The following is a 9,010-nucleotide window of genomic DNA, read 5'->3' as shown; positions in this document are numbered from 1 at the left end:
TTTCTTATGCACGTGCTTTTACACTCTTCCAATAATGACGTACAGTGTTTCCCCCTTATCCAAAGTTTCACTTTATCCGGTTTCAGTTGCCTGTTGTCAACCTCGATTTGAAAATATTAAATGGAAGCTTCCAGAAATAAAGAATTCATAAGTTTTAAATTGCACACCATTCTGAGTAGCGTGATAAAATCTCAATCCATCTTGCCCCGGATGTGAAACATCCCGTTGTCCAGGGTGTCCCGTCCATCAGTCACTTAGTAACCCTCTTGGTTATCAGATGGGCAGTTGCGGTGTCACAGGGCTTGTGTTCAAGTGACTCTTATCTACTTAATAACGGCCTCTCGGAGCAAGTGCAGTGATGCTGACAAGTCAGTTGTGCCAAAGGGAAGCCACAAAGTGGATCCTTTAAGTGAAAGGATGCAAGTTCTCAGGGTGGAAAGAAAAATAGCTAAGATCTTGCTAAGATCTACGGCAAGAACGAATCTTCTACCCGTGACGCTGTGAAAAAGGAAAAAGAAATTTGATAGTTTTGCTGTCACACCTCAAACTGCAAAAGTAACGGCCACAGTGCCTCATAAGTGCTTCATTAAGATGGAAAAGGCATTAAATTTGTACAATAAGGTATTTTGAGAGAGAGAGAGAGAGACCACTCTCACATAACTTTTATTACAGTGTATTGTTATAATTGTTCCATTTTATTAGTAGTCATTGTTGTTAAATGTGCCTTATACTTACTGTGCCTAATTTCTAAATTAAACTTTATCACAGGTATGTACGTATAGAAGAAAACATAATATACGTAGGGTTTGGTTCTCTCTGAAGTTTCAAGTACCCACTGGGGGTCTTGGGATGTATCCCCCATGGTTATGGCCAGGGGATGACTGTGCACATCATTTTGCATTCTAATTTTATTCACCTAACATTAAATTAGCCATTGTCCTGTGGTTTTGACTTAATTTTTCTAAATATCGTTTTAGCAGCTCCCAAGTAGTCCAGATTCCATATGCTGGCGTTAATTTAGCCATTCCCCTACAACAAGGCATTTATACAGCTTACAGTTTTTTTTACTGTGACAAAAAACATTGCAGGGGAGGCACATACTCTAGAAAATCAGGGGTGGCAACAAACACCTTTAAGTGTTTATGGTTTTCCCTTTTCTGAATTATTTCCTCTGGATAGATTCCAGGCCGGCAAATTATTGAGTCTAAGGATGTGACAGTGTTATGGCTCTTTATATAGGTGCCAGCCTCATTCCCAAAGGGACTGTCACCCCCAGCATCTTCTTAGGATGCTCACTTCACAGCCCCCTCTCCAGCACGGGGGTTTGCATTTTTTTTTTATTATTAATGAGGTTGAACACCTTTCCTTTCATCTGTTAATTAATTGTATTTCCTCTCCTGCGGGTTGCCCACTTATTTTACTGTGCCCCCAAGACAGGTGATAATTGAAGCCATTTCCATCAACAACATTTCTTTCCCAAACTTCAGCTGCTAGGTGTTCCTCTTGACTGTGTATCTCTCTCCCTTACCACAGTTTTAATTGATCTTAAATCAAGCCATTTTTTTTTTTGTTAGAAAACTCAGACTTGCTCTAAGCAATCATATCTTTACATATTTCCAGGGAACCATCCTACACTATTGGTGGGAATGTAAATTGGTGCAGCCACTATGGAGAACAGTATAGAGGTTCCTTAAAAAACTAAAAATAGACCTACCATACGATCCAGCAATCCCACTCCTGGGCATATACCTGGAAAAGACTAAAACTCTAATTCAAAAAATACATGCACCCCAATGTTCATGGCAACACAAATTACAACAGCCAAGACATGGAAGCCACCTAAGTGTCCATAGTCAGAGGAATGGATAAAGAAGATATGGTATATGTATGCAATGGAATATTACTCAGCCATAAAAAAGAATGAAATAATGCCATTTGCAGCAACATGGTTGGACCTAGAGATTATCAAACTAAGTGTAGTAAGTCAGAAAGAGAAAGACAAACACCACGTGATATCACTTATGTGTAGAATCTAAAATACAACACAAATGAACTTATTTATGAAACAGAAATAGACTCACAGCCATAGAAAACAAACTTCTGGTTACCAAAAGGGAAAGGGGCGGGGAGGGGTAAGTTAGGAGTTTGGGATTAGGAGATGCAAACTATTATATATAGGATGGATAAATGACAAGGTCCTACTGTAGAGCACAGGGAGCTATATCCAATATCCTGGGATAAACCATAATGGAAAAGAATATGAAAAAGAATATATATGTATAACTGAATCACTTTGCTGTACACTGGAAACTAATACAACATTGTAACTCAACTATACTTCAATTTTTTAAAAAGTTACATTTTTCCTAATACACATAAAACAAATCCATAAACGTATCCAAGAGTTGCTGGGGCCACCTCAGCAGCACTGACAGTTAAATTCTGAGAAATTTTCAGAGCCCGTAGTTAAACCACTATAAAAATTCAATGTTATAAACTTCCAATTAAATAAATTTTATTAAACACAAAAGTAATAGATACTTGAAACTCTTCACTTCCTAATTGCATTGCTACATCGGCTACTTTCTACGCTTTTGAGGTTTTAGGTCTGTTGTATCTGTGTGATGCAAACGTGCATGATGGTGGCTTCCACCCATCTCTCCCCAACTCTGCAGTCAGCTACGTCATATTGGCAGTATTTACACCACGGACATGGGCAGCAGATGCTACAAATCAGGGCTTCCCCGCCGGAGAACAGGTCATTAAATGTTTACCAGCTCATCGCTATACATGGCTCAGATCTGCTTGCCCCAGTGGTTTGTGCCCCGTACTGTGGAGAAGCAAACATGTTCTTAGGTGCTTGTGAAAGCAGGGTCCCGGCGTTCCCTGGGACATCCGTAGGCAGGCGTCCCGGGCAGCAGTAGCTGGGACAAGAAACAAGCTGGAGGGAGATGCATCCACCCTTTCCAGGTCCTGGTTCTTCTGGGCACGGAGAAAGCAGGGGGTGTGAGAAGGCAGAGAGCCTGGTCAGCCCTCCCTGTCACATGTCTGGGTCTCAGACCCCGAGGAAACAGCTCGGACGTCCCTTTGCAAACTCTCCGGCTCCATCCTGCTCCTCCTTCCCTGAAACAGTCCGCATTGCTGTGCAGCTGCAGCCCCGGCACACTTAACCCCCTCATTTATTCAGCCAGTACTTTATCCAAGGTCGGCACTAGGTCACGGCTGTGCTAAGTGCTGGGGGTAGAAAGGTGAGACAGGATCAGCCCTGCCCGCAAGGAACGCTGGCCGGTGATGGGCAAGAAATCGATCCTGGCCCTCCACTTGCTTTGCCTGGAAAATCAAGGTGTTCAGCCACAGGGAGAATAGACCTCAGGGAAGGTTTTGGGGAAATCACTGAAAATGCACTTCCAGAATGAACTAGACCCACTGTCTCTGGGTCCAGGATGCAGCTCAGCCAGGGCAGGGGTGGGGAGGTGGGGAGTGAGGGCCTTGGGTCCAGCCAACCAGATCCACAGGCCCTGTGACCTTGGGCCAGTCACTCGCTCCTGCCAAGCCTGTTTGCTTGTCTGTGAAAACAGGGGCATCAGGAGGACGGAGATGGTGCCCACTAGGAGCCTGGCACAGAGCAGGAGATCAGCCCTGTGGCGCCCCCATTCCCGGGGGCACACTGCCAGGCGGCCGCTCAAACCCTGGGAGGGGCTCCTGCAATCCTGCCCTTGCACCTGGCCACCCAGCCTGGAGGAGACCCACACGGCCCACCCAGCTCCCAAGTTTGAAATCAATTAAAATTCTGTAACCCAGTAACTGCGGTAGCTACTGTGTAAACAAAGATGCCAGCTCGCCTGAGCAATTAACAAAGAGATGTTTCCATGAAGGCCTGGGCGAATCTCGGGGATCATTACCCCCAAGAAAGGAGGATGCTCCTTTATGGCAATTGGACAGGAATTCCATAGAATCGCCCTCTGGGCTGCAGCAGGTGTGACCAGAGAAAGCGGGGTCACCAGGGAGGGAAGTCGTGTTTGGGCTTATGACTGTTATGTTCCCCCAGACCCTTTATTTCAAGGACTCTTCCCAGGCCCAGCTCCCAGATCAGGGCAGGGGAAGAAGGAATTTATCTCCATCGGTGCGGGTCAGGGGGGACCACGGAAGCTTTCCTTCTTTATCCTGCTCCCCCATCCCCGCCATTAACACTCTGGCTTTAGCTGCTAAAATATTTGCTTCCGAGAATAGATGCTCGTTGGTGCAGCAAATGTCTCCCGATGTGAGCATTCCAGCCCCGTCGGAACGACGGAAACCTGCACTTGCCTGTGGGCCAAGAGGGCACCCCCTCCCCCCTCCTCCTCAGCGCCTTCCAGGATGGTCTTCCAGTTGTTTCTAAGGCACCCACAGGGTGCTGGGGAGAGCCCGCTGCCAGATCACTTTGGCCGCGAGATCTGGGAGTGGTTCCATCCTGCCCTGGGTTCTGGGAGCATGGCTTTGGGAATCTCTGGGTGCTGCATCCCGGGAGCCCCCTGGGCTGGGCTGGCACCAGGTTCTGGGCTGCCCAGCTGTGCATCCTTGGGCAAATTGCTTTACCTCTCTGAGCTGCAGCGTAGACATTGGTGGGGGAGCAAATAATCCCCACCTGGCAGGGGGGTGGATAGTGAAGACGGAATCTGAGAGGGTGTGCAGAGGACCTAATCCAGCACCCCACTCATAGGAAAGACCCCCAAAGTACCCCCTTTCCTTGTCTCTGCTCACTTTGTGGGTGGGAGAAGAGCTCCCTGCCAAATGTCCCCTGCTCAGCTGGAGTTTGCCGAGGGTTTATGTCACAACTCATCCAAACAGATGAGACAGGGGGATGTGGTGCTGGCTTGTCCTGTTGTGGCCTGGTCACCCTGGGGTCTTCACATCCCAGAGCCCACTCCCTGGTGAGGCCGGCTAGGGTTGTCTGAAATTTGGGAGGCTGGAGACAGCCATCCCCGGCCCTGGTGGTCTCAGAGCCAGGGAGACACGGCTGCAGAGGCGCCCTGGGGCCCCCATCTGTCTTCAGGTTTGCTGTCTGTGTCCAGCCCTCCTTCCTGACCGCTGCCCCCAGGCCGGCAGACGCCGCTGACACGTCCTGGGGAGCTGGTAGAATGCCAGAGCCTTCTATGGATCCAGGCCCCTCGGCTGTCACTTGGCTCCCAGCCCCCCTGCAAATGGGCCCCCTTCTCCCATCCAGCACCTCTGAGTGACCCTCCTCCAAGCCTTTGACGCCCCTTTCTGGACCTTCCCTGCCCCCAAGTGTGGACACACCAGTCGCTACAACACCACCCCAGTGACTGTGTCCCTGTGACCCTGACCGGCACCATCACTTACACGACTCCAGGGGTCACGTCTCTCACCTCCAGCTGTGCCCCCGTGGCTGTGTGCATTCGATGGAGACCTGCCCGCTTCTTCATGAAGAGCCACTGTTCCGGCTAATGATGGGACTCACAGCTGGCAGCCTCGTGACGTGAGGGAGCGTGTCTGTGAGTTTAAGGAAAACGTGGGGTGGGCGGAGGGCTTTCAGCATCAGGCAACTTGGTCTGATGGGAGTTTGGTGGGAGCTCCCCCATCTGTGGCCCGGGCAGGGCTTAAGTAGGAGGCGGGAGTGGAGGCAGGGAGGCCGAGGGTAGGCTGCCGCTGTGCCCCAGGGAAGAGGCCAGGATGGTAGAGGCTGGGGGGTGGTGACGGGGAGCAATGGACTGATTTGGAAGTATCTTGGAGGTGGACTAGGTGGGACCTACGGAGTGAGTGGATGTGGGGAGGCAGGGGAGGGGGAGCACCAAGGACCACTGTGGGGTCTGACGTGGGTGACACGCGTGTGGCCACAGCCCAGAAGGACACACGAGAGGAGAGGCGGGGTGGGGGCTGTGGGGGGGAGGGGCGTGTAAAGGGGGAACATGCATCGTGAGAGATGCAGAGATGCAGGCGCCAGGAGGGCCAGGTGTGAGCCAGGTGGGCAGAGGGAGGCCCCAGGAGGGCTGGCGGACTCACAACATGTTGTCCTTGAGAGACGGCCTCCTCCCTGGCTGTGAAGCCTGCCTGGAAAGGCCAAGACCAGGGGTGTGTGTGTGCACAACGTGGGCAGGAGGGTGCAGTGTGTGTGTGGCTGTGTGCGCAGTGTGGGTGTGGTGTACACGTGTAGCATACGTGTTGAGGGGGTGTGTGTGCATGTGAAGTGCAGGTGTGTAGTTTGGGCATAGTGTGTGCGCACGTGTGTATCGTGTGTGTGTGTATGTGTGTGTTGTGTGCACGTTCATATGCTTGGGTGTGTCCCTGGCCCGAGCCTCAGCCCCCTCCTGCCACCTCTGTCCTGACCCTAGGGCAGTGGGAAGGGCGGCGGGGAGGGGCCAGGGCACCTGAGGCCGCCAGGGGTGCAGTAAAGTAGGAACGGGGCCAGGTCAGTGCCCAGACTGAGGGAGCATAGAGGCATGGATGGTGCCAGGGCCAGGGGACCAGGAGCCACGGATGGCCACGGGCAAGGTGCAAACGCCCCAGAGCAAGGAGGCACGTTAATTTCCCAGAGATTTTGGACCAAAGCCTGGGCCCCGGGCCAGGGCTGAGGACACAGAATGGATCAGACTCCATCTCTGCCCATGAGACGCTCACGCAAGCCTGGCCTCACTGGGTTCCCTACCCCAGCTCCCCACGAGCTCCTACTCACCCCTCAAAGCCTTGCTCAGGTCACTCGCCTCCCTCCATCCTCTGGAGGATTTCTTCCCCTGCTCCACGCTCCCATCACAGCCAGGACCACGTAGTCTGTTGTCACATCTGTCCCCACTGCACCAAGCAAGAACAAGGACAATCTGAGTCCTACTGGGGATCCCAGGGCCCAGAGCAGAGCCTGGGCTGGGAGTCACAGCTGCTCGTTCAACCCCCTCTACCACTGGCTTGCTGTTTAACCTTGGGCAGCCTTGTGCCTCCCCAAGCTTTACTGTCCCCTCGTGTAAGTCGAGGGAAGGGACAGAATGCTTCTATGGTGCCTTTCAACTTAGAACCTTTCTGACCTTCTACCTGGCTGATGGAGACGCCGATAGGGGACAAGAACGGATGTGGAAAGCGCTTTGAAAAGTTCATAGCAGGAAGCAAAGAGAGAGAGTCTTTCTGTAGAGCAGGAGGAGGGGGGAGTTATGGACAGAAGCTGCAGATGAAAAGGACAAACTCTGGAGCACCTTATGGCATCTAATGTAGGATGCAGAGCGCCTGTGGAAGCAATATTAAAAATTAACCTTTAGGATGTAGAGGTTTAAAGACCCAGAGCTCCATGAGAAATGCCACCAGGCAGAAGAGTAAAGGGTACGGGCAGGAAGGGTACATGCTGGGCTTGAACAATGATGCCCCCAGAGCCAGGCACAGCTCCCCACGGACCCCTCCTCTATTTCCCGCCACCCGCCACAGCAGCCTTCAGCCCTGCATCTGCAGAGGCACCTGGGCAGCCCTCCTCAGCCATAAGCCTTTCTGAGGCTCCTGTGGCCTGCAGGATAAGGACAGGTCCTCGGCTCGGCATTCATGGCTCTCTGTATTTTGCTCCTGCCTCTCTGGGCAGCTGAGACCTTTAGGATGGAAAAGAGTGAGCTGCCGAGGTTGGAGGAGATTGAGGTGGGATCGGGAAACGTTCCAGGCCCCGGAGTGGCATGTGCAAAGGCACTGAGGCAGAGAGAGCCAGTGCATTCATGCACCAGAAGGAAAGTCGAGGTGCAGGAGTGTGGGGAGAAAAGGGGAGCACAGGAGGGGAGGGATGGGAGTTGCAGGGGGTGTCTGATGTGCAGGGCCATGGTGAGGGGTGGGCTTCCTGATCCCAGGACCAGGGAAGCCCTCCAGGAGAGGGACAGGTGCCTTTTTAAAAGCTACCCCTGGCAGTGAGGGGAAGGGAGCTGGCCGTCCAGCAGAGGCTGGCACTGTCTTGCAGGCTGGGTTGTGGCAGGAGCAGAGAAGGAAGCAGACAGCCCACAGGACCAGCTGGTGGGTTGGGTGGGGGTGAGGGGCTCCAAAGACCGTGTCCTGGACTCTGGCCTGAGCCGCTGGGGAGATGCTGGTGGGATTTTTCCAAGGTGGGGACCCAGGGGCAGGCGTGGCTTGTGGAGTGTCTGCCATCTGAGGTGCCTGTGAGCGTGGATGGGGTGATGTCGGTGCCGCACACAAGTTGGGGAGGAGCTCGGAGGAAAACCTGGGTTGAATCCCAGCTTGGATTTGGCCAAGGGGGCTTGTCACAGAATCATGTCGTGCAGGGGCCAGGAAGTCACCTGGGGAGAGGATGAAGTGTGTGGGAAGGGACCAGGGGACGCTGGCAAAGGAGTCTGGGTAGGAGCAGCCCCCGAGGCAGACGGAACCCAGAAGGCCTGAAGATGGGGTGATCCTGGAGCGGCGGGGTCGGCCTCAGATGCCAGGACCGAATGCCCTGCCCTCTGCCCGCCGCTCCCACGATGCCCGTGTCCGTCCCTCAACACAGTCAGCGGCTCCTGCAAACACACGGAGGCAACGGCTTGTCTGACTCCCAAAGGCATCATCTCGCCTTCCCATCTGCCTGGCCTTTTACGCAGCTGGCTTCTCTCTTCAGGAAGAAAGTGAGGTTTCACGTTGGATTCTTTAAAATGAAGCAGTGCCTTATGACCCCAAATCATTCTAATTTGTCCACAAACAAGACCTTTGTTTTGATGGTCTCTCGTTTCTCCTGGAGACCCGGTGACCCACAGCTGGGGTGCGAGGGGCGCTGCCCGTCTCACCTGCACCACGGCCTCTCAGGACAGGTGTTTTCTGGCCATTTTACGGATGTGGAAACTAAGGTTCTGAGAGGTCGCTGGCACATTCGAAGTCAAACAGCCAGTGAGAAGCAACCTGATTCCACGGTCAGGTTCTTTACCCTCTGCTGGGAGCACCTCCACGGTGCCAGGTCTCAAGGGGGACTCAGCCCAAAGCCTCCCCAGCACACACACATACACACGCGCCACACACAGAGACACTGTTCACATCACACACCCAGACATCACACATCGACACACACACA

At 52.7% G+C, this 9,010-nt stretch overlaps 1 long non-coding RNA gene across 1 annotated transcript in view; it reads right to left on the bottom strand.

The window, feature by feature from the left end:
- Positions 1 to 2,398: 2,398 nt before the first annotated feature.
- LOC114886013 overlaps positions 2,399 to 9,010 on the bottom strand; it is a 10,159-nt gene continuing 3,547 nt past the window's right edge. The window contains exons 2-3 of the long non-coding RNA XR_003791229.1: positions 6,671 to 6,786; positions 2,399 to 5,490 (exon numbers count right to left, since the gene is read on the bottom strand). This is a non-coding gene — a long non-coding RNA (uncharacterized LOC114886013). The remainder of the gene's footprint in view (positions 5,491 to 6,670; positions 6,787 to 9,010) is intronic.

The sequence above is a fragment of the Monodon monoceros genome, unplaced genomic scaffold, assembly GCF_005190385.1.
Source record: "Monodon monoceros isolate NGI ecotype Baffin Bay Population unplaced genomic scaffold, NGI_Narwhal_1 Super_Scaffold_6, whole genome shotgun sequence".
Taxonomy (NCBI): Eukaryota; Metazoa; Chordata; class Mammalia; order Artiodactyla; family Monodontidae; genus Monodon; species Monodon monoceros.
Note: the sequence above shows the minus strand (reverse complement) of the source record. Positions and strands in the feature narration are given on the sequence as shown.